Raw genomic sequence first — 25,664 nt, 5'->3', positions numbered from 1 at the left:
AAAATTCTGCAGTAAATGTAAGAGAATATATACACATTCTTGGGGTGAGAGAGACCTTAACCACGACTGTAAATCTACAAAAAGATTTATTTGTATGAAACCTAACTTCTGAATGAAAAAAAAAATACACTATATATACAGTGCGTTTGGTAAAAATATTTGCAATTCAGAAGAAGGGCAAAGTTGATCTGTTAGTTGAAGTAACTACTTAGATCTTGACAAAAAAAGTGCATATAGCAAGCAGTATAAGAACCATGAGCAAAGGGAATGAGGAAGCAAATTCAAGTGGGCAAAAACATGTAAAAAGATGTTGACACTCATGAATAGAGGAATGCAAATTAAAGTACTGATATAATATTGCTGTGTCTATCAAATTGCCTCCTTTGGCCCCTGCCCTTTATGGGGAAAAGAAAAAAAAAGAAAAAACAGAAGGGACCAACAATAATTTTTTTGCTGGCAAGGACCTGAGAGAAAGTTATTTTTGTACTTTGCTGGTAGAAATGTAGATTAATAGAAACTTTTTGGAAGAATATCTGACGTCTGTTAAAATAAAAAAAAAATACTGATTGATGTAGCAATCCCATTTTAAAAAATCTAGCCCATAGAAACATACTTATGTATGTAAAGGTTTTTGTACAAGCATCTGTAATGGCAAAAATTTGAAAACATGTCTATCAATAGAGGAATGGTGGAATAAATATGTACTTATTATCTATCTACAGGATGGAATCTTAGTAGCAGTTTAAAAGAAGGAATCATGGGGATCCCTGGGTGGCGCAGCGGTTTGGCGCCTGCCTTTGGCCCAGGGCGCGATCCTGGAGATCGAGGATCGAATCCCACGTCGGGCTCCCGGTGCATGGAGCCTGCTTCTCCCTCTGCCTGTGTTGTGTCTCTGCCTCTCTCTCTCTCTCACTGTGTGCCTATCATAAAAAAAAAAAAAAATATATATATATATATATATAAAATCAATAAAATCTTTAAAAAAAAAAAATAAAAGAAGGAATCAGATACATACCGGTAGTCTAGGAGGGATTTCCATGGGGTATTATTATGTGAGAAAAAATAAGAATAAAAAATGTGCATGATATTTTATACTAAAAAAGTGCAATGACAATACCATTATATATGTAGATGTATACATGAGAGTACAAATTTATAAATGATTATATGAGAATAGAAAGATACATATTAGGTTGTTAACTTGGACAATCTGGTTGGGTGGATAGGTGAAGCTGGCATGGGAGTATGAGGAAGGGAGAGATATGTGAGATAGGGAATTATGTCCACAATATAAGAAGAAAGGCTATATTAAAATAAGTTTTATGATGGTATGATCATATTTATGCTTTAAAGTTAAAATTATAGGGTAGCCCGGGTGGCTCAGCGGTTTAGCGCCGCCTTCGGCCCAGGGTGTGATCCTGGAGACCTGGGATCGAGTCCCACATTAGGCTCCCTGCAGGGAGCCTGCTTCTCCCTCTGCCTGTGTCTCTGCCTCTCTCTCTCTATCTCATGAATAAATAAATAAAATCTTTAAAAAAATAGTTAAAATTATACATTTATGTATTTATATATGTGAAAGGATTTGTAAAAAATTGCATGTAGTGGGATTAATTTCTATAGCTCCTTTGGAAAGGAGAAAAGTTAAATTATGTTGATGGAAATGGAATATTATGCAGATATAAATAATACAGTTATGAAGAGTGCAATTATGAAGCCATTAATGACTTATATTTATGATTTAATATATAAAATAATTTATAATCTCATGTATAACTTAAATATGTATGTATGTATTTAAGTATTGGAAATGGGGGATCCCTGGGTGGCTCAATGGTTTAGCCCCTACCTTCAGCCCGGGGCATGATCCTGGGGTCCTGGGATTGAGTTGTGCATTGGGCTCCTTGCATGGAGCCTGCTTCTGCCTGTGTCTCTGCCTCTCTCTGTGTCTCTCATGAATAAATAAATAAGATCTTTAAAAAAAAAAAAGTATTGGAAATGAATAGGGTAAAATAAAACACTACAGGAAAGAGTATAGGGAATTGTTTTTATTTTGTTTTGACAAATGTCCTGAGAAAAATATAGCTTAAATGCTACCAATCAAATTTAGAAGAAATATTCATATTAAAAATTAAAAATTAATATATAAAAATTAATATATGGTTTTCTTTCTGATAAAGCAATTTTTAAGTTATATCTTTAGGAATTTCTAGGCTGTTTAAATTTGGAGTCAACTGGGCATTTTTTAATCAATATCTTATTCCAAGAATTCAAGTCTCTTCATGATTTATTAATGAGAAATCTTTGGTTTCATTTACTGTATTTCTTACTAGGAGAAAAACTTTGGGTCTCTGGAAAGAATTAGCAAAATTTCATACTTTTCTTTAAGTCACAGTATTGTTATAGATTCAGACAGCTAATTCTGTAATAGCTTAGGCATTGTACATTATTATTGATGATTGAAATCCTTATAAACTCTTTGAATCTGAATAAAGTTATAGGGAATAAGTACCAGAGATGTTTATTACCCTAGTAGCAGAGAAAGAGTTAGAATTTGCTTTTAGTCCTTTATCTTGAGTGATCTTTCCAAATATCTCATATGCTTAATTGTTTTTAGGTATCTGTTAGATCTTACTTCACATTAGGTTTTATGAGAGTTTGTGCCCTTTGTATTTATCTGGCATGGATTCTCTGAATTTTCTTGATTTATGTTTGTTGTCTTTAATTGATTTTGAAAACTTTTCAGCCATCATCTCCTCAGTTATTTCTTTGTGTCATTCTCTTTGGCTTCTCTTTCTGGGATTTTAATTACACATATTATGGACCCTTTAAAAGGATTTTGCAGCCCATGACCAGCTCGTGCTTTTTTCTCTTTTTCATCAATGTATGTTTGTGTATTTCAATTTGGATAATTTCTTTCGATTTATTTTTAAGTTTATTGATTTAAAGTTTGATTTTAAGTTTCTTCTATTCTGTACAGTTTGATGATAAACCCAAAAGGAAGTTTCTTCTCTGATACTGTTTCTCATTATCAATATTTCCATTTTACTTGTTTTTGGATAGTTTCCATCTATTTGCTGATATTTACTTATGCATGTTTTCTACCTTTCCATTATATTCTTATATTAAGCACAGTTACTTTTTTTTTTTTTTTAATGTTCTTGCCATCTGGATTGTCTCTTGGTCTTGTTTTGTTGATTGTCTCTTGACTTCTTGTTTTCTTTCTTTTTCCTTGCTTGTCTCATACTTTTTGTCACAGTTTGTAAAAAAAAGACTATATGCCACAAAATAGACATACTTCATTTTCTTCAGGTCACTGATGTTAGTGTTTCTAGAATATACTAAATTAATGCATTATAAAACTAAGGCAGATATGTGATAACTTGGCAAACCAATTCAAAGGAGAATGCAGTATAAGTCAAAACATTTTAAAAGGGACACATTTAAGTTTTATTTTAATAAAGTAAATACTTTAATTTTTCAAATGTATGTAGAATTAAAAGAAAACCTTTTTAATTGAAATAATTATAGGATTATAGGAAGTTGCAAAGATAATACAGAGAGGTCCTGCTTACTTTTCCTTTATTTTCCCGAATGGTTACATTTCATGCAAGTACAGGATATTATCAAAACCAGAAAACTGGGATCCCTGGGTGGCGCAGCGGTTTGGTGCCTGCCTTTGGCCCAGGGCGCGATCCTGGAGACCCGGGATCGAATCCCACGTCGGGCTCCCGGTGCATGGAGCCTGCTTCTCCCTCTGCCTGTGTCTCTGCCCCCCTCTCTCTCTCTGTGACTATCATAAAACAAACAAACAAAACAAACAAAAAACAAAAAAAACCCCAGAAAACTGACATTGATACAATGTGTGTGTATAGTTTTTTTTTTTTTTTTTAAGATTTTATTTATTATTTGAGAGAGAGCTCAGAGTGAGAGAGAGACCGCACATGAGCTGGAAGGAGGGGCAAAGGGAGAGGGAGATGCAGACTCCCCACTGAGCAGGGAGCCCCATATGGGCTTGATAGGACCCAGAGACCACGACCTGAGCCAAAGTCAGATGCTTTACTGACTGAGTCACCCAGGTGCCTCGTGGGTGTATAGTTCTGTGTCATCTTATCACATTTGTAGATTCATGTAACCCTTCGCATATAAAATAGAGAACTATTCCATCATCAGTAAGGTGTCCCTTGTGCTACCCTTTTATAATCAGTCCTACTCCCTCCCTCTCCACAAATCCTAACCTCTTAAAACCTTCATTTGTTTCCATATTTAAAATTTTGTCATTCTGAGAGTGTTATGTAAATGGAATCATGCAGTATGTGACCTTTTGAGATGAGCTTTTTAATTTTTTTCACCCCATTTAATGCCCTTGATATCATTCAACTCCTTGCGTCTTTCCCGTTTTATTCCCCCCATTTTATTTTTAAAGATTTTATTTATTTATCGAGAGATAAATGTGGGATAAATGTGGGAGACACAGAGAGAAAGAGGCAGAGACATAGGCAGAGGGAGAAGCAGGCTTCCCGCAGGGATGTTAATGTGGAACTGGATCCCAGGACTCCAGGATCACAACCTGAGCCAAAGGCAAATGCTCAACCACTGAGCCACCCAGGTGCCTCTTTTTTCCCTTTTTTTCTTTTTCCCTTTTTTTCCCTTTTAATGCTGACTAATACTTCAGTGGTGTAGATGTGGCACAGTTTGTTTAATATTCACTTATTTTAGGACATTTTGTTTGTTTCCAGTTTTTGGCTATTAAAAAAACTGTGTACAGATTTTTGTGTGGGCATAAGTTTTCCTTTCTCTGGGAAAAATGCCCAGAAGATCTTATTCCTAGATCTTATGGTAAGTATATGTTTAACTTTTAAAGTAACTGACAAATATATTTTCCAGAGTGGCTGTGCTATATTACATTTGCACCATTAATGTTTGAGAGATCCAGTTTCTCTGTATTCTTGCCAACATTTGATATTATCACTGCTTTTTATTTTTATTTTTATTTTTATTTTTTAATTTTAATTTTAATTTTAATTTTTATTATAAGGAGGCTCCATGCCCGGTGTTCAACACAGGGGTTGAACTCTTGACCCTGAGATCAAGATCTGAACTGAGATCAAGAGTCATATGCTTAACCTACTGAGTCCCATAGGCACGCCTTACTGCTTTTTATATTAACTGTTCAAATAGGTGCGTAGTGATAGCTCATGGTTGTTTTAATTTGCATTTCCCTAATAACTGGTGATGTTGAATGTTTTTCTTTAATTTGCTTGTCCTCTTTGTGTATCTTCTTTGGTGAAATGTTTATATGTATTCATTTTCTAATTGGGTTTTTTTTTTTTTTAAACCATGGATTTTGAGAGTTCTTTATGTGGACCTGAGTCCTTTGTCAGCAGATATATGGTTTGTAGATATTTTCTCTTAGTCTATAGCTTTTCATATGGCATTGTGTTTCTTTGTTTTTTGAAATAATTTCAGACATATGGAAAAGTTATATGTAGTCCAAATGATTCCTGTATATTCTTTGCCCAAATCTCCCTAATGTTAACATTTTACCACATTAAAAAAAAATCATTCTCCCTCTGTCTCTTTGTATGCATATATATCTATGCATGTGTGTGTATGTGTATACACACATAGGCAAAAATACATATTGTTATAATTTAACTTAATAGGAAAATAGATTAGAAAAATGGACTGAACAATAGAAATAAAATAAACCAAGAACTCTCTGGATTTGGTTATGATGGAGTAATAACAGTTTGGATTACCATCTCACTATAAATGACTGATACTTACTGGATGAGATATGTGAAGCGACTATTTTCGGGCATTCAACAAGAGACAACACATGGCTATGATCCTTGAGGAATAGGAAACATGAAGGTTAATTTAATTTCTCCCCAGCTTCCTACTTGAGTGCACTCTCCCTGACCTAAGGAAGTGGAGACCAACTACAGAGCGGTGATTTTGTTGGGTAGTGGAAACAGAGATTAGAGTTTGGGGACTCCTGAGGCATTTGGAATTTGTAGGCAGGGTTCTGAGGAGAGGGAGTTGTGGAGAATTAATTTCAGGAATCTGCATAGGGATTCCTTTAAATCTTATATGTATGCACCTAATAACAGAGCTTCAAAATACATGAAGGAAAAAATGACTGTATAGGACAAAAAGATATATTCACAATGATGAACAACACTTTTTTGGGAGAGAGGGGCAGAGGGAGAGGACCTAACACGGACCCCTATGCGGGGCTGGATCTCATGACCTTGAGATTATGACTGCAGCTGAATCAAGAGTCAGACCCTTAACTGACTTGAGTCCCGCAGGCACCCTGAACAATACTTTCAACTAATGTGACCTGAGTGACACTTGTAGACTACTATACGCAGTTGTTTCAGAATATACATTCTTTTCATATGCACATGAAGGAATTTTTACCATGTCTTTCTTTTGGGTACCTAGTAGAGGTCTTTATGATGGACATTTGGATGTTATTATTGACTTTTAATTTTTTTATGCGTTCAGTAGGTGTAACAGCAGTAGCATTTCATTATTTTAAAATTTGTATTTCCCTGATAATCTTTGAGGTTGAGGATTTTATTCATTCAACAAAAATACATTGAGTACCACCTCTATGCCAGTCACTTCAAGGTGCTGGAGATACATTGGTGACCAAACCAGTACTTGTCCTTGTGGAGGTTATATTTAGTGTATGTGTGGGAGACAATAATCATAAATTCAAGAAATATATAAATAGAGTATATTAAATGTTAAGAGCTGTGCAGTGAAGGAGGAATCAGGAATGCTGAAGGGAAGGTTTTATTTAAAATTGGGTAGTTACGGTAGAAATGATATTTGAACCAAGACTTGGTGGAGGTAAGAAAGTCAAGCAGCTATCTGAGGTAAGAGTATTCTAGGTAGAAAAGATAGTTCATGCAAAGTCTTAAAGCATTAAAAAAAGAACCCTGGCTATCTGTATTAGTATTATCCAAAATCAACTTAAAAATCATATTGGGGCTTGATTATTTTGTAATGATAAAATGTTAAATTCATAAAGAATGTATAGCACCACATATACAGCAAAAAATGGATAGAAATGTAAGGAGAAAGTGGTATCTACTAATATTGAGAAATTTTAACTCACCTATGATTTTGATAGGTGAAGCAAAACCCCCCCCCCCAAAAAAAATCAGGGATGTAAATCTAAATAGTATACTTTGTGGACATAAATAGAACCTAGTATTTATATAATAAAAAAGACAAATAACCACAGTTACATCAGAGATTAAAGAGATAATGAGAAATAAAAGGCATCTAAATCAGAAAGGAAGAAGTAAAATTGTCTTTGTTCACTGATGGTATTGATATGTAGAAAACCCTGAAGTTACACACACGCAACTGTTGGAACTAATAAATGAATTCAGCTAAGTAGCTTGATACAGAGTCAAACACAAAATCAGTTGCTTTTTTTATACAATAACAATTAACTATCTGAAAAGGAAATTAAGAAAACAATTCCATTTACAGTAGCATCAAAAAGAATAAGATACTCAGGACTTAACTAAGGAGATGAAAGACTTGTACAATGAAAACTATATAACATTTCTGAAGGAAAGATAACATAAATAAATGGAAGGACATCCCATGTTCATTAATTGGAAGACTTAAGATTGTTAACATTTCAATTCTAACTATCAAAATCCCAGTGATGTTTTTTGCAGAAATATAAAAACGCATCCTAAAATTTATATGAATCTCAAGGGATCCTGAATAGCCAAATGAACCTGAAAAAAAGAACAAAACTTGATGACTAATACTTTCAAAACTTACTAAGTTTTACTTACTAAAACTTTCAAAACAGGGTGGTACTGACATAAAGATGCATGTAAAAATCCTTGGAGAGACAGAGTCTAGAAATAAACTCTCTCGTATATGGTGAAGTGATTTTTGGTAGAGGTGCCAAGGCCATTGGATGAGCAAAAGATAGCTTTTTAAACAAATGGCTCTTTTGAAAAGTAGATATCCACATGCAATAGAATGAAGTTATACTGTTTGCTAATACTGTATGTAAAACTTAATTCATAATGGATCCATGACCTAGTGTGAGATCTAAAATTACAAAACTTTTAAAAAAGAACATAGACCAAAGCTTTGATGTTGGATTTAATAATGGTATCTTGGAAATGACACTAAAGGAACAGACAGCAAAAGAAAAACATAGACAAATTAGGCTTGATGAAAATTTTCAGAAGGTTATGCATCAAAAGATATAACCTATCAACAGAGTAAAACGATAACCTACAAAATAAGAGGAAATATTTGCAAATAAAAGATTAATATCCAGAATATATACTCCTAAAATTCAACAGCTGAAAACACCGGATTAAAAAGATGACAAAGGACTTGAATAAATTTTTTTGCAAAGAAGACACACAGATGAGCATATGAAAAGAAGATCAACATCATTAACTATTAGGGAAATGAAAATCAAAATTATGAGGTACTACCTCATATCCAATAGGATGGCTACTATTGAAAAAATACTAAGTGTTGATGAGTATATAGAGAAATTGGAACCTATGTGTGCTATTACTGGGAATGCAAAATGGCACAGCTGTTGTGTAAAACAGATTAGTAGTTCCTCAAAAGTAGAACTAGAATTCCCATATGATCCAACAATCCCACTTCAGGGAATATATCCAAAAGAATTAAAAGCAGGTTCTTGAAGAGATATTTGTACAGCAGTGTTAATAGCAGTATTTTTTCACGATAACTGAGACATGGAAACAACCCAGGTGTCTATGGAAAGATGAATGGATAAGCAAAATGTGGTATTCAGTGGACTATTCTTCAGCCTTAAAAAGGAAGGAATTTTGGAGCGCCTAGTGGCTTAGTTGGTTAAGTGTCTGACTCGATTTCAGCTCAGGTCATTATTGTAGTATTGTGAGATTGATTGAGCCCTGCATCACACTGCACTGGGAGTGGAGCCTCTAAGATTCTTTCTCTCCCTCTCCTCTGCCCCTCCCCACTGCATGTATGCTCTCTTCCCCCCTCTCAAAAAGGAAGAAAGGAATTTCTGACATGCAACAACACAGAAGAATGTTGTTTTAGGATGTTATGCTATATGAAGTAAGCAGTCACAAAAAGGCAAATATTGTATTATTCCACTTATGTGAGATACTTAGAGGAGTCAAAATCATAGACACAGAAAGTAGAAGAATGGTTCTCAGGGGTTGGGGAAGAGGGAAATGGGGAGTTATTGTTTATGGTGCAGTTTTAGTTTTGTGAAATGAAATGAGTTCAGGAGATGGATGGTGGTGATTACACAACAGTTTGAATGTACTTAATACCACTGAACTGTACACTTAGAAATGGTTAAGATAATAAATTTTGTTTCCTACAATAAAAAAAGATAGTGGCAATACTGTTAGCAACTATATATCAACTATTTAAAAATCTTACAATAGAAGATTTCTAGAAAAAAAAATGAGGGAGGAATTAAGTCTGCATCATCCTATAATTATAAGAAATTGAATCTTCCCACAAAGAAAGCAACAATCCCAGATGTTTGCTAACCAAGTTTCTACCAAAATTTTAATAGATTATTATTTTTTTAAATAGATTATTCCAACCTGTTGCAATCTTTTAATTAATAGAAAAAGAGGGATGTTGCACCAGCTAATTCTGAAAGCCCCACTTAACCCTGATATCTATAACAGATAAGGACATTATTATAAGAAATGAAAATTACAGATATAGGTCCTTCATGAATGTAGATGTAGAAATCTTAAATAAGGTATTAGCATATTGAAAACAATTTTGTGAAAGAAGGCATACATTATTATTACATTGGGTTTATTTCAGGTGTATGACAATGTTTTACTATTATGTGATCTGTAGATGTAAATGATGGCATTCATGGATTAAAAGAAAAATCATAATTTCAGTAGATATAAAAAAGCATTTAATGTTAATTCATCGTAAGAATGCGTAGTAATTAGGAAAAGAGGGAAAATCTTTTATCTGTTGAGACAATTAAAAAGAAAAACAATCATGAGCAGATATCTTTTAAAATGAGGAAATATTAAAACATTTTCTTTAAAAACAGGAATGATATAGGCATTGCAGTTATCACCCAGACTAATTATTATTGCTACATAAGAACTCATGTCAGACTTAATGACAAAACAACTATTATGCTCATGGATTCTAAGAGAAACTTCGACAGTGCAGAATAAGGTTTGTTACTCTTCCACCCTTTATAATACATCAGTGGTATGACTTGCACACTAGACTTGATGGCTAGGGGCTGGAATAATCGGGAAGTATGTTCATGTATCTGGTGATTTGATTTCATTTGGTAGCCTGGAACTAAATTAGGCAGTCAGTTGGAAATTTTGCATGTGGCTTCTCTATGTGGTCTCTCCAAATGGTGTGGTTTGACCTTTTTCACATCATGGCAGTTGGGTTCTAAGTGCAAACAGTACTAGAGCACAAGGCAGAAATGTAGTGCATTTTTATGAGTTATATGGGGAAGTTATACAGTGTTAGTTCTGGTGTAGTGTAATAGTTGTGGAGGTTACAATGATCTACATAGAGTCAAGGGAAGAGGACAGAGACTCTACAAATCACTGGGAGGAGTGTGTCAGCATTACATTCTTAGAAGAGTCTGTGAGTTGAGAGATTTTTGTTATCATCTTTGGAAGGTATAATCACCACATTGCCTCCTGTACTTAGCATTGTATTGGAGGACATAGCCAATGGTTTAAGACAAGAAAAAGAAATTAGACATAATTGGAAAGGAAGAAATAAAAGTAGTATCTGGAGGAAATATGATCATTTACATATAAACCAAAAGAATATAGGTAAATTATTATATATAAGAATTTGGCAAAGATGAATAGACAGATAGACTAATATAGAGAAGTTACTTGCATTGGTATATAACAGTGACAACTAGAAAACATACTTTAAAAGAAGGCATTAAATAGTATCATAGGATATCAATATCTAGGAATAAACATAACAAGATAAAGACTTCTCTTGAAAAATTGTAATTCTCTATTAATAGGCATTAAAATAAAGACTAATTGTATATTTAACTCATAAGATATACCATGTTTGTGGGCAGAATGGCTCAATATCATAAAAACTTTATATCTACTGAAATAATTCTACAGCCAGAAACCAGTCCACACATTAAAGGACTTATGGTATATGATAAAGATGGCGTATCAGAATAGTGAGGAAAGGAGTTACTATTTAATAAATGAAATTGGCAAAAGAAAAATTGGATCACTGTACCTACCATACACAGAAGTTAAATTGCAGAGGGTTAAGTATTTAAGTTGAAAAATAAAATATTAACTTAGTAGAAAATACAGGATCTTTTAGACCTAGGGATAGGAAAGGATTTAAAAAATAAGACTAGGGATCCTTGGGTGGCGCAGCAGTTTGGTGCCTGCCTTTGGCCCAGGGCGCGATCCTGGAGACCCGGGATCGAATCCCATGTCGGGCTCTCGGTGTATGGAGCCTGCTTCTCCCTCTGCCTATGTCTCTGCCTCTCTTTCTCTTTCTCTCTGTGTGACTATCATAAATAAATTAAAAAAAAATTAAAAAAAAATAAGACTAAAATTTGCTGATTTGGTATGGAATAGATTAATACAATTAACATACTAAGATATTTTGTTCATCAAAAGTTACCTTAAAGGAAGTGAAAAATAAGTTATAAAATAGATATTTGCAATATACAAAACTGAAAATAATATCAAGAATGTTTTTATAAATCTAAAGGCACAGACAAAATAAAACTAGGTATTTCACAAATTATATATGATTAATAATCATGAAGAGATTTAACTTCATTAATTATTGGGGAAATCAAATTGGTACACAGAAAGATAGCATTTAAAACCAAATGTTGGAAAGAATGAGAATTCACAGTACTTTTATACGTTGCTTCGACAACAACAATTTCTGCAACCATTTGGAAAATAGTTTTTCATTATCCCGTGAAGCTAAATATAGACAAACTTTACACCCCAGTGATTTTACTTGTAGGCATATACCCAAGAGAAATACTGTGTATATACAAAAGTAGATTTGTTGGAGAATGTTCATAGCAGTTCTGCTCTCAATAACAGAATAGACACTCAAATGTCTACTGACAGGAAAGTGACTGAATAAACTGTGGTAAATTATGGTAGTAAAAAAATGAGTGGTAGCTGAAATAATATTAATAACATAATATGTGAAAAAGTTAAGTCTTCCAAACTTATATGTCATGGGATACCTTTTAAAAATAGCTAAAATAAAAATAGTATGCTTTTTGGTAGTAGATATAGATAAGAAGAAACTTTATTTTTGAAAGCAAGGGAATGATGAAAAGTAAACTGAAGATTTTGCCCTAGGGAGTGGTTGCATGTAATAAAAATTTAGTTTTATGCTTGGTGGTGGGTTTCCATCAGCTGATTTTATTAACAACAAGATAATGATAATAATAATTAAAAAACGTATCTTGAAGCAAGGTTAAGATAGGGAGGCTGTGTTGCTAGAACAGATTAAGTCAGAGGGAGTTATAATGAGGTCAGGGAGGTACCTGGGGGCCTCTCATTAGGTCTAATACAGGACTAAACAAATTTTTAGCAAGATTTTTTTAAATTTATTTTTTATTGGTGTTCAATTTACCAACATACAGAATAACACCCAGTGCTCATCCCGTCAAGTGCCCCCCTCAGTGCCTGTCACCCATTCACTCCCCCCCCCTCCTCCCCTTCCACCACCCCTAGTTCGTTTCCCAGAGTTAGCAGTCTTTACGTTCTGTCTCCCTTTCTGATATTTCCCACACATTTCTTCTCCCTTCCCTTATATTCCCTTTCACTATTATTTATATTCCCCAAATGAATGAGAACATATAATGTTTGTCCTTCTCCGATTGACTTATTTCACTCAGCATAATACCCTCCAGTTCCATCCACGTTGAAGCAAATGGTGGGTATTTGTCATTTCCAATAGCTGAGTAATATTCCATTGTATACATAAACCACATCTTCTTTATCCACTCATCTTTCGATGGACACCGAGGCTCCTTCCACAGCTTGGCTATTGTGGCCATTGCTGCTTAAACATCGGGGTGCAGGTGTCCCTGCGTTTCATTGCATCTGTATCTTTGGGGTAAATCCCCAACAGTGCAATTGCTGGGTCGTAGGGCAGGTCTATTTTTAACTCTTTGAGGAACCTCCACACAGTTTTCCAGAGTGGCTGCACCAGTTCACATTCCCACCAACAGTGTAAGAGGGTTCCCTTTTCTCCGCATCCTCTCCAACATTTGTGGTTTCCTGCCTTGTTAATTTTCCCCATTCTCACTGGTGTGAGGTGGTATCTCATTGTGGTTTTGATTTGTATTTCCCTGATGGCAAGTGATGCAGAGCATTTTCTCATGTGCGTGTTGGCCATGTCTATGTCTTCCTCTGTGAGATTTCTCTTCATGTCTTTTGCCCATTTCATGATTGGATTGTTTGTTTCTTTGGTGTTGAGTTTAAGAAGTTCTTTATAGATCTTGGAAACTAGCCCTTTATCTGATACGTCATTTGCAAATATCTTCTCCCATTTTGTAGGTTGTCTTTGAGTTTTGTTGACTGTATCCTTTGCTGTGCAAAAGCTTCTTCTCTTGATGAAGTCCCAATAGTTCATTTTTGCTTTTGTTTCTTTTGCCTTCGTGGATGTATCTTGCAAGAAGTTACTGTGGCTGAGTTCAAAAAGGGTGTTGCCTGTGTTCTTCTCTAGGATTTTGATGGAATCTTGTCTCACATTTAGATCTTTCATCCATTTTGAGTTTATCTTTGTGTATGGTGCAAGAGAGTGGTCTAGTTTCATTCTTCTGCATGTGGATGTCCAATTTTCCCAGCACCATTTATTGAAGAGACTGTCTTTCTTCCAATGGATAGTCTTTCCTCCTTTATCGAATATTAGTTGCCCATAAAGTTGAGGGTCCACTTCTGGATTCTCTATTCTGTTCCATTGATCTGTGTGTCTGTTTTTGTGCCAGTACCACACTGTCTTGATGACCACAGTTTTGTAGTACAACCTGAAATCTGGCATTGTGATGTCCCCAGATATGGTTTTCTTTTTTAAAATTCCCCTGGCTATTCGGGGTCTTTTCTGATTCCACACAAATCTTAAAATTATTTGTTCTAACTCTCTGAAGAAAGTCCATGCTATTTTGATAGGGATTGCATTAAACGTGTATATTGCCCTGGGTAACATTGACATTTTCACAATATTAATTCTGCCAATCCATGAGCATGGAATATTTTTCCATCTCTTTGTGTCTTCCTCTATTTCTTTCAGAAGTGTTCTATAGTTTTTAGGGTATAGATCCTTAACCTCTTTGGTGAGGTTTATTCCTAGGTATCTTATGCTTTTGGGTGCAATTGTAAGTGGGATTGACTCCTTAATTTCTCTTTCTTCAGTCTCATTGTTAGTGTATAGAAATGCCACTGATTTCTGGGCATTGATTTTGTATCCTGCCACGCTACCAAATTGCTGTATGAGTTCTAGCAATTTTAGCAAGATTTTAAAGCTATTTGTGAATGAACTATTTGAACACTGAGACCCTAAGTTTATAATTTCATTCCTGTCTAACCAAAATGTTGGTTAGATAGTTTTGTGATTATTGTATTGGAATGACCATATTCTAGGTAGATGTGATTATTAGCTATATCTATTCATATTTATGAGATTTCAGTATAAATAGAAAAGATATAAATGAGAGTATATAGAATCATGAAAGAAATGAAACACTTTCTTATTGGAGAGATTATTAAATTTATGATCTTCTGTACTTGATAATGCCAACACTGTTGTTACTATGTTGTTGTATAACGTTTTTCTCTGTTTCTTGTTGTATAGTATACCCTTTTATACCCTAATATTGTGATGTGATGATAGGGTTTTTATAGGACTTGTTTTTACTTTTAATGGTCAGTGCCAATGCAATTCACAACTTTGTCTTTATGCTTACTTTGCTTATATATGAGGCTCTGAAGTTCATGTCTCATAGAGGCATGGGTTTTTCATTCTTGTCTTGAAAGCTTTGAAGTTGAGATGACATGACCATAGTCTTAGAGTTTAGAAATCCATTGTTTTAGAATGAGTTGTACATTGTGATAAATGGATTGGGCATCAGGATGATAAGTAAATTTTGGTAATTTTGAAGAAATAGTAGTAGGTGTCTGAAGCAGAAGAGGAGAAAGGCAAGGAAGAGTGGGAAAATAAAATAAAATATTGAATGACATACTTCGCTATGGCATAAAGCAAAGAATATAAAGTGACACTTAGTTTCTGGATTCTAGATGGATTAAAGAATGATAATATTATTGATGGAAAATGACACATTCAAAATAAAAGTATTTAGAAAGTTCTTTATGGGCATGCCTGGGTGGCTCTGCGGTTGAAGCTCTGCCTTTGGCTCAGAGCATGATCCTGGGTCCGGGGATCGAGTCTTGCATCGTGCTCCCTATGAGGAGCCCGCTTCTCCCTCTGTTTATGTTTTTGTCTCTGTCTCTGTGTCTCTCATGAATAAATACATAAAATCTTAAAAAAAAGTTCTTTATGAAGAAGTAAGGAATCTGATTTTAGTCATAGCATAATATATTTAGAGGATCTTACAATGCAGTGTCTTAGAAGTCATCTAATCATTCTGTTTATTTTACATATGAGGACACTGAAGTAGAGAGGATGTGGTGATTTGACCAGAGTCACATGGTTCAAATATACGTTTTTATATGATTGCAAGACATGGGTGCATTAAAGTTGAGGATGGTAACAGAAACTAAGTTACATAAGTTCATTAATTCATGTTAAGAATTTTGACTTCATTGTAAAGTTATGAGGAGTCACTGAAAGATTTTAACTAGGTGAGTATTTATTTATTTATTTATTATTATTATTTTTTTTAACTAAGTGACTATTTAAAAGGAACATTTGGGTAGCAGAATGGAGAATGGAGTAGAAAGGAACAAACTGGAAACCTATCTATTTTGAAAGCTGATGGTATAAATCAGATGAAATACTATGGTGGCTTTAATTAGATCACTCTAATTGGGTATTGGGTATTGGGTGGATGGATTCTGGAAATATTTAGGACCTTGGATTTCATGATTGATTGGATGTATGAAGTGAGAGAGAGAAGGAGGCAAAGATTGACTCCAGGATTTTGTCTTGGCCATCTGTTTTGTAGATGGTAGTACCAATCACTAAGTGAAGGTATTCTGGAGGAAAAGTAAATTGACTTTGATGGCAGAGATCTTGAGTTCAGTTTTGCTTATACTGAATTTGAGATTAGAAAAGAGACTATTTAATTGTCTGTTGTTTGTATGGGTCTCGAGCTCAGGAGGTTGATCTTATCTAGAGATTTTTTAGCTTATATTTATAAGTGAATCCAACGAAGTGAATGAAATAGTCCAGGAAGTATATTTGAATTGAGATAAAAAAAAGATAGGTTGGAGTCCTTAATTAGGAACACCATCATTTAAAGAATAGGTAGAAAAACCTGCAAGGGAGATTGGGAAGTTGCAGCCAGAGAAATAGGAAGAAAGAGGGAAAAGAGTATGGTTGTCTTGTAACCATGGGGTGAGAGTGTTTTGAGAAGGAAAGACTGGTCAGATGCTGTTAGTATTCAAATAAGACAAGGAATTGAAAGTGTCTTTTTGCATTTAGTGAAAAGGAGATAATTGGTTACAGGCATGGGCTGTAAGAATAGGGCATTTATGAAGTTGAGCTGTGAAAAAGAGGGGGCTGTGGTTGGAGGAGAATGTGTAGTTAAGGATGGTTTTGCTTTGTTTCATTTTTAAAGCTAGAGGACCTGAAGCATGTTTCTTTTTAGGGAGGAGCCAAATAAGAGGAAGAAGTTAAATATTTAAGAGAAAGTACGATTGAGAGAGCCAAGTCTGAGAACACAGATGGAGGAATTAGCTCTAAGAAAGTAGAGGAATTCGGGGATCCCTGGGTGGCACAGCGGTTTAGCGCCTGCCTTTGGCCCAGGGCACGATCCTGGAGACCTGGGATCGAATCCCACGTCGGGCTCCTGGTGCATGGAGCCTGCTTCTCCCTCTGCCTGTGTCTCTGCCTCTCTCCCTCTCTTTCTCTCTCTGTGACTATCATAAATAAATTAAAAAAAAAAAAAGTAGAGGAATTCATCTTTTCTGTGTGAACAGAATAAACTGGAATAGTTTGGTACAGATGCTGGTAACTGTAGTTTTGGTAGAAAGAAGTTAAGGGACTTCTCTTAAAATGCCTTCTGTTTTAACAGGAGGCTTGGTCATGTGCTTTGGTTACAGAAAGTAATGGAAAGGTTGGTAATTTGAGGAACATTGAGAATCTTTGAAATAGTTTCTGGAGGATTAGAGAAAAAGTGGCTTAACAAGAGAAAAAATGGATGTGATAGGCAGCACTGTGAGTCCTGTTGAAGATGGGAAACATGAATTACATAGTGAATTCTCCTGTCTTCTCAGCAGAAGTCAGGTAATTGAATATTGTTGGTGATTCTTGGGGGAGCCATTATCAGTTGCCTGTACCACTCCAGATTTGAATTAATTGAGAAATAGAATCAAGTTATAGGAATCAGTAAAGTGCTTTTGTTGTTAAAGGTTTAATATAAATGTGGTTTGGACTGACATGAAAATGAGGTCTCCCACAAGGTCTTTTCTGAATTAAATTTGTTCATCCAGTCACAGGCTAAAAAACACGTCTTAATGCTAAGAAAATGAAGTCTTTCCCTGATGAGCTTCTCTCATGGGAGCTGCACTAGAGAAATAATGTTTATGGGTACACAACTCCTAGTGAGTAACTCAAAGAACTTGTACTGTGTATGCATGCTGATTTCCATACATTAATCTCACCCAACAGAACCTATGAATGTCCTGCTTTCACCAGTATTATTATTTTTCTCTGGAAGGTAAATAAAGAAGAGTGAGAAAGAGACTGCAGTATTTCTTTTTTCTTTCTTTCTTTTTTTTTTTTTTAAAGATTTTATTTATTTGAGAGATAGAGAGCATGAGCCTGGCAGGGGGAGGGGCAAAGGGAGAGGGAGAAGCAGACTACCCACTGAGCAGGGAGCCAGACATGGGGCTCTGGGGCTCAATTCCAGGACCCTAAGATTCCTACCTGACCAAAGGCAGATGCTTAACCGACACCCACCCAGTTGCCAGGAGATTGTAGTATTTCTTAAGTCTTATTCCCTTCTATCTAGTGTTTCCTCTGTCTCATCTTTTAAAATGTGAGATGAGGTGATATACCTGCCCCCTAGCATTCATTGAGGATAGGATTTTGCCAGATAGGAATATAATTCATTCAGTGACAATTTTGAGTTGACAATAGGATAACCATAAACAAATATTGCTTGGAAATTATTATTTGCTTGGAAATATATGACCCAACCCAGTGAGATGGTTAATTTTGGAAAATTTGGGCAGAACATTAAGATCACGAGAGTGAATCCAGTCTTTGGAGAGGATAGTGAGACAGGATCAGAGATCCATCTGAAGAATTTGGAGGAGGTAGAAGTAACTAGAGAGGTTAGAAAATAGGTAAGGGTTTGATGAGTGTAAGTGCTTTTCAATTTTTATTTCTTGTTTTCTGCTGGAATTGTAAATTTTCTGAATGAAGGCTGGGAAAGACAAAAACATAATTGATAGTACAGTTGAAAATTATATAAAGGAAATGGTTATTAGAATTACTAGTTGTTGAGATGTTTTCCTATCTGATCATTTATGAATAGAATATTTTTCAGGTAGTGAATATATATGTGTTATTTTCTTGTGATGATATTTTGCCATTGGCAGTAGTATTTATAGTTTAGCAATAATTTTGTAATTCAGCTTTACATGGCAAGTTTCAAAATTATTATTAACCCTAATAATAGTTGAGTACTTAAGAGAGAGGAGTGTAGCAATATAATTTGTTTTAAGATGTGGGCCTTCACGCTCATGCCTTAATGCTAACAACTTGATGCTCATGCTCGTGCTAACAACTTAATACTCATGCCTTAATTCTAACAACTTGATCCTCTACTACTCAAGTTCCACCATGTTTTTCTTCGAGAAATAAGTGCTGCTCAGTTGAAGGTGCTAGAGAGTTAAAAGTAGGTAAAAGAGATGCCTGGTTGGCTCAGTTGGTAAGCATCTGTCTTTGGCTCCGCTCATAATCTCATGGTCCTGGGATTGGGTCCCGAGTTGGGCTTCCTGCTCAGCAGGGAATCTGTTTCTCCTTCTTCCTCTGTGCCTTTCTCCACTCATGCTCTGTATCTCTCTCTCTCTCAAATAAATAAATAAAACTTTAACAAACAAAAGGAACAGGTAAAAGAAATAGTTCCTGCAGTATCTCAGAAGAGCTTATAGAAAACTAGGTAAAGAAATAATTTTCTCGAATAGATAAGCCTGAGATTCTGATCTTGTATATTTAGACTCTTCAAATTAGTAGAGTCTTAGTGGCTCTTCATCCATTGCTTCTAGAAAACATGGCATGAAACAGAATCAAATGGAAAAATATTGGGAGTATGAGGATGTTGTTAAGGCAGTAGGTTTTTGGATGGGATAGAGATTGAATTAAGTGCTAAGGGAATGTTAACTAGTAGGACACTTTGGGATGATTGAATAATCTGGATGATCTCTGGAGATCATACTTTTTGAAGTCCCTTCCCTAAGTGTTTTTTTTCTTAGATTTTTTTTCATTTTGTTTCATTTTTAGCAACTTTGGTGTTTGAGATACACTTTTACATTTTGTATAAACACTTGTAATAAATGTTAATACATAAATGTTATAAAGGAGACTAATATGAAAAATTTTAATTTTTTCACTGGCAAAATACAAATTTAAAACATTTAAGACTTTGTTTATAGTTGTGTTAAAAATAAAAACTTTCCGTGGGGTTTTTTTTCCTGAATATTTTGATAGAAAGGGTAGATGGTTGGCTCATTATGTCATGATGTTTTTTAATACTATCATTAAAGAAATTATTTATATGTGCCGACAGTTTAAAGTTGTAAACACTTGCTGTGAAACACAGCCATCCCTGCCCTTCTTTTTTAGCCTCTACGTTTCTTGTTTTCTAGAAGCAAGATGTTTAGCACATATAGTTGATTTTTTTAGTGTTTATCAGTGTATCCCTAAACATGTTTGTTATCACTGCTTCTTGATTTTTCACTTTCATATCCATTGACTTTCCAATATGGAAGATGAAGCTTTAGCTGTCTTTCACCACCCCCCTCTATCACCCATACCATATACTTCTTTCTCTTACCATTCTAATATGGTTTTATTATAATTTTGGTGCAGGAGTTATTCATCACTATTGCTATGTAAATAGTATTTGCAGCTAAAAAATCTAGTAATGCAATAATGAATAGTTTTCCTGTCTAACAGAAAGTCTGGGTGTCTCAGTGGTTGACAGTCTGCCTTCGACTCAGGTCGTGATCATGGGGTTCCAGGATCGAGTCCGCGTCAGGCTTCCTGCATGGAGCCTGCTTCTCCCTCTGCCTGTGTGTGTCTCTGCCTCTTTCTCTCTGTCTCTCTATCTCTCTGTGTCTGTGTCTCTCATGAGTAAATAAATAAATAAAATCTTTTAAAAAAGTTTTCCTATCTAACATATTATTTTCTCTCTGTTTTCATTTGGCTAATGTTATTTATTTATTTATTTATTTATGGGGAGGGGCTAATGTTTTAATCACTAATTCAACTCTGAATTTCCCCCCAGTTTAACATTATTCATGATGTGGCAAAATAGTGAGGTAGTCTATTAATTTGATTTGTTTGAATGCTTCTCCCAGGAGCTTTCTGATCTGTGCTAATTTAGGTGGATTGTTCTCTATTCTTCCTATACAAATAGCTTGGAAACTCACTTTACCATTATTCTGGGAGAATTCCCTTTGCTTTTCACTTTAGTTAGATCACCTATTTTCTAATCCCTTCTTCCTTGTGTCTTACTCTCTTGGTTTACCCCATAACTTTTTTTTTCTTTGTATTTATTTATTTGAGAGAGAGAGAGAGTGCGGAAGTGTGTGTGTTGGAGGGGGGGCAGAGGGAGAGGGAGAGAGAAACAAGCAGACTCTGTGCTGAGTACAGAGCCTGATGGGAGGCTTGATCTCATGACCCTGAGATCACGATCTGACCTGAAATTGAGTTGGATGCCTATCTGACTGGGCCTTGCAGGTACCTCTCCATAATTTTTTTTTTTAAAGATTTTATTTATTCATGAGAAACACAGAAAGAGAGGCAGAGACATAGGCAGAGGGAGAAGCAGGCTCCCTGCAGGGAGCTGGATGTGGGACTTGATCCCAGGACCCTGAGATCATGACCTGAGCCAAAGGCAGATGCTCAACCAGTGAGTCATCCAGGTGCCCCCGCTCAATGACTTTTTAAAAAAGATTGGGAAATAAATTTTTTGGGGGATTTTGCAGTTTGAATATGACTTTAGTCTTCCCACAAATTAATTATTTGTTGATTTGGCTAGCTATAGAGTTCTATGTGCTAATTATTTTCCCTTACAATTTTAAAAGCATTGTTCCATTGTTCTTCACCTTCTAGTGGTGGTTTTGTGAAGTCTAATATCATTGTATTCTTTATCCTTTGTATAAAATCTGTTTTATCTCTCTGGGAGCTTGTAGGATCTTCTTTTTGTCTCTACTGTGCTTCAGTGTGGTTTTGTTCTTCTGCTCTGCTGTCTTGGATACTTGACAGACCATTAAATATGGAAATCATATTCTTTAGATTTAGAAAATTTTCTTGAATTATTTTGTTGATGATCTTCCCTTTTGTTTTCTCTGTTTTGTCTTTCTAGAATTCCTGATTATTAGATATTGCATATTTGGGACTAGATCTTTTAATTTTCTTCTGTTTTTACTCTGACTTTCCATTTCCTTTTCTTTTATACTCTTCTTTTTAAAGGAAATTTCCCCAGCTTTATTACCCACCCTGCAAATTTTCATTTCTGTAATCATTTTCATTTTCATTTTCATTTTCAAGGCCTTAGTCTTGGTGCATACCCCTATTTCTACTCCCCCCACCCCAAGAAAAAAATTAGGGCTTCCTGTTCTTATTTCATGGATGTACTATATTCTGTTGTTGACTCTGAAAGTAGTAGTTACAGTTTTTATTTTTTTGAAAATTTTCTTGTGGAGTCTATTTTTTCCACATTTTTTCCTCTTATTTTGGCCTGATCTCTTGTTTCTTATGTTAGATATTTCCTTCATGTCTTTTATTGTCTTTGGCCATCTGCTTCCTTATAAAAGTGAAGCACTAATAAAGTAGAAATATTAGTACAATACTTAGAATGTGCCAGACCCTGCTATAAGTACTTCATCTATTTTAACTTATTTAATCTTCATAAAGATTTTAGTTGCTAGTTACCATATTATTATCAGTAGTAGTAGTATTACTATCCCTATTTGACAGGTGAGGAAAATGATGTATATACAGTGTTTAAGTAATCTGGCCAATGTAACAGTTAAGTGGCAGAACTAGAATTTGAATCTAGGCTCCCTGACTCAATAGTCTTCTTTTAGCCATTATACTATTCATCCTCTTATTGAAATCAGGAGCAAATCAGAAAGTCTGTGCATGTGGATAGGGTGATCAAAGTAGTGTTACCTGAGTAAGTGACTGACTGATTTTTTTGGTGGAGTCTCTCATGGGGTACTTTTTCATGGGTTGATTTGATTCACCAAAGAAGAATATCCTAATCTGATGACTAGAGGCTGAAACCTAGCTGGTGGCAGTTTGGTTGTCAAGTGATCAAAGAGGTTTGGGAGATTAGGTCTTAATATTTAATACAACTTTTAGTCCAACTGTCTCAGTGTCTTCTAATCTGGAGACCCTTAGCTTTACCCTGTCCAGGGAAAAACCCTTCAGTCTTCTGCTGTGATGAAGAACTGTACATTGTCCTCTTGTGCAGATTCTGGAAGGGGGTCTTGGGATATACATCTGTCACTCTTTTTTTTTGAGAGTCACCTTTATCCAATTTGCCATGCATTCCTAGCCTTTTTTGGATTCTTTGATGTAATTGTGATTGATTTTTATTTTTCCGGTTGATAGTTTTAGATTCATCTTCCTTGTATTTGCTTTCAAATTTTTTTTTGCAGTTTTCTCATTTCACATTCTTTTTGATCCTGTGTTTATGTAGAAGCAAACAATAAAAATAAATCTTTGCTGTTTTTTAGGAAAAAACTTTTCAGAAAAGTCTTTAATAAAATGCATGTTCTTAATGTGCCATTTAAAATTCTCTGTTAGGTCTGTTGAAATAGATCTCAAATATCTCCCACCTGAAGCATTTCATGATGCTCCAATCAGATATATCACCATCTAAAAGTCTTTCCTCCCACCTTGGACATTTTTTCTTCTTTCTTAAGGCTGCCTTATAGCTCATATTCTTAAAATTTGCATGGTTTTCTTACACTCTTCCCTTCTCACCTCCCCAGACCGTAATTCCTTGAGGATCTGGAGTGCTCTCTTCTATAGAGTAGCTTCATAAAAATTTGTTACTGTAAGTGTTGTATATATGTTTTTCTTATAAAATATTAGCAATATTTTAAATACTGAGAATAATTAAGGAGGGATTTAATACAGTAGTGCAACAGAAGAGATCAAATTCAGATATAATAAAGTCTGAGAATTGTTAAACTAGAAACTGTGAAATCTTTCATGTAGATACCTAATCATAAGAATCATACATCTTTCCTCCTACCATGACACAAAATGATGAACTACATGATCTGCTAATTTTTTAGCCAGGCTTGTGACTCGATAACTTACATGACAGGTATATCTGGTGTTGCTGTATTGTATTTGGAGTTTAATGGGGTATAATATTAAGTGTTAGAAATATTCTAAAAAATTTTTATATGCATTTTAGGTAATATAATGTTTTAAATGTGCTACAGTAACTAAATCTATAAGGGAGACCACACTTATAATATTTTCTTTTAAAAACTGATTTTTATCTTTTGTATTTATTGAAGTTGATTTCTACAAATGAATGCTGTTAATTTAACTTTCTCCTGCTCTTTGTATGTTCAGAAGGAAACAAACTATACTAGGATTTGAAACGAAAATATTTGGAAAATTGTTAACTTTAAAATAATATTTCCCTGATTATATTTTAAGAAACTCAAGACATTTATCTTTTAAAATATGTTAGTATTTCTTTGAAAATAGAGGAAAACTGTCATCTTTTTAATATATAAATGTTGCTGGTATATAGAAAACATTAATGACATTGATGTATTCTTTTGTAGAGTTAAGTAAGCACTTCGGGGGCACCTGGGTGACTCAGTGGTTGAGCATCTGTCTTTGGCTCAGGTGGTGATCGTAGAGTCCTGGGATTGAGTCCTGCATTGGGCTCCCCACAGGAAGCCTGCTTCCCCCTCTGCCTATGTCTCTGCCTTTCTCTCTGTGTCTGTCATGAATAAATAAATAAAATCTTAAAAAAAATTAAATAAATCAGTACTTAGGAAAGTGATGGTGTTTGGTTCATTAACACAGGCTGACATGATTGTTAAACATGGCTATTTGTTTTTGTTTTCAAGTTTTCTGGCACCTCACGAATATTTTATTGGGATGTGATCTACAAAAACATGTAGAAGCATTACTCTAGACATTCTATTTTTTTTGAAACTGTATTATTTGGATACAGTGCTGTAGAAGCTAAAAATAGTTTTTAATTGTCTCCTGAGATTCATGAAATACATGTGGAAAACACAGACTTAGTGTTTATAGTTTGACTTGGTTAATTCTCAGTATCCATATCACTCTTATTTCATAATTTCTTCATGAAAAATATAATCACATACAGATTTCTGTTTGCTTGCAACACAGAATTAATGTGAATTCCATTTCAAACTAACCACCATCAAAAGTTTCTGAAAGTCTGGTTTATATTTTTTAAGTGTTGTATGTGGATAACTTGCTTAGCTTTGATTTTTTTTGAGAAATACATCTTTTCAAACATTTTCATCAAACTATTAAATTGTAGGTAATGGTGACAACAGTGGTATCTCATTTTGGTTAATGTCCTTCCTTTTTATATGTACTTCTGTCTACATATATTCCTTTTAGTGTCATTACCTACTGAGTTTCTGTAAAAATAAATTTTCTTTGTTTATTAAAACAAAACAATCCTTGAGAATGTGTTTCACTATTTTTATTTGATAAGTTTTTGAATTTTATTTTTGAAGGCATTAATATGAATTTCATTGACAGGGAAAGGCCTCACTATAGATGACTACTGCTTTGTCACTCAAGGCAGAGTGCCTTAGAAAATGCTTTAGGATTATTGCTTAACATGGTTTAATTTGTTTAGCTGTTTTTTAAGAAGTTGGAGAAGATTGTTTTCCTGTAACCAAGTTCATCTTGTATTAGTGAGTCAAGGAAACTATAATTAATAATTTGGATACATTCATTCACTTTTGAAAGATAAAAAAAGAAATCAGTTATTATTGACTTCAGTGTTATTTGTGGCTACTGTTTCACAACTCATTGTGAATTTATTTTTTTGTTTAAATGTAAACCATCTATTACTTTTACTTTCCCAGGTTTTTTTTTTTTTTTTTTTAAATAGTTTGTTAGATAAAAGCTTTTTCTTTTTCTTCTTTTTAGAGTCCAGGTAATGGTTTTGTCCTTCCATT

At 34.6% G+C, this 25,664-nt stretch overlaps 1 protein-coding gene across 5 annotated transcripts in view; it reads left to right on the top strand.

The window, feature by feature from the left end:
* CCDC91 (coiled-coil domain containing 91) overlaps positions 1–25,664 on the top strand; it is a 325,203-nt gene that overhangs the window by 48,798 nt on the left and 250,741 nt on the right. The gene's annotated exons all lie outside the window — the stretch shown is intronic.

This window comes from Canis lupus, chromosome 25, assembly GCF_048164855.1.
Source record: "Canis lupus baileyi chromosome 25, mCanLup2.hap1, whole genome shotgun sequence".
Classification (NCBI taxonomy): domain Eukaryota; kingdom Metazoa; phylum Chordata; class Mammalia; order Carnivora; family Canidae; genus Canis; species Canis lupus.
This window is presented reverse-complemented; position numbering and strand designations above follow the sequence as displayed.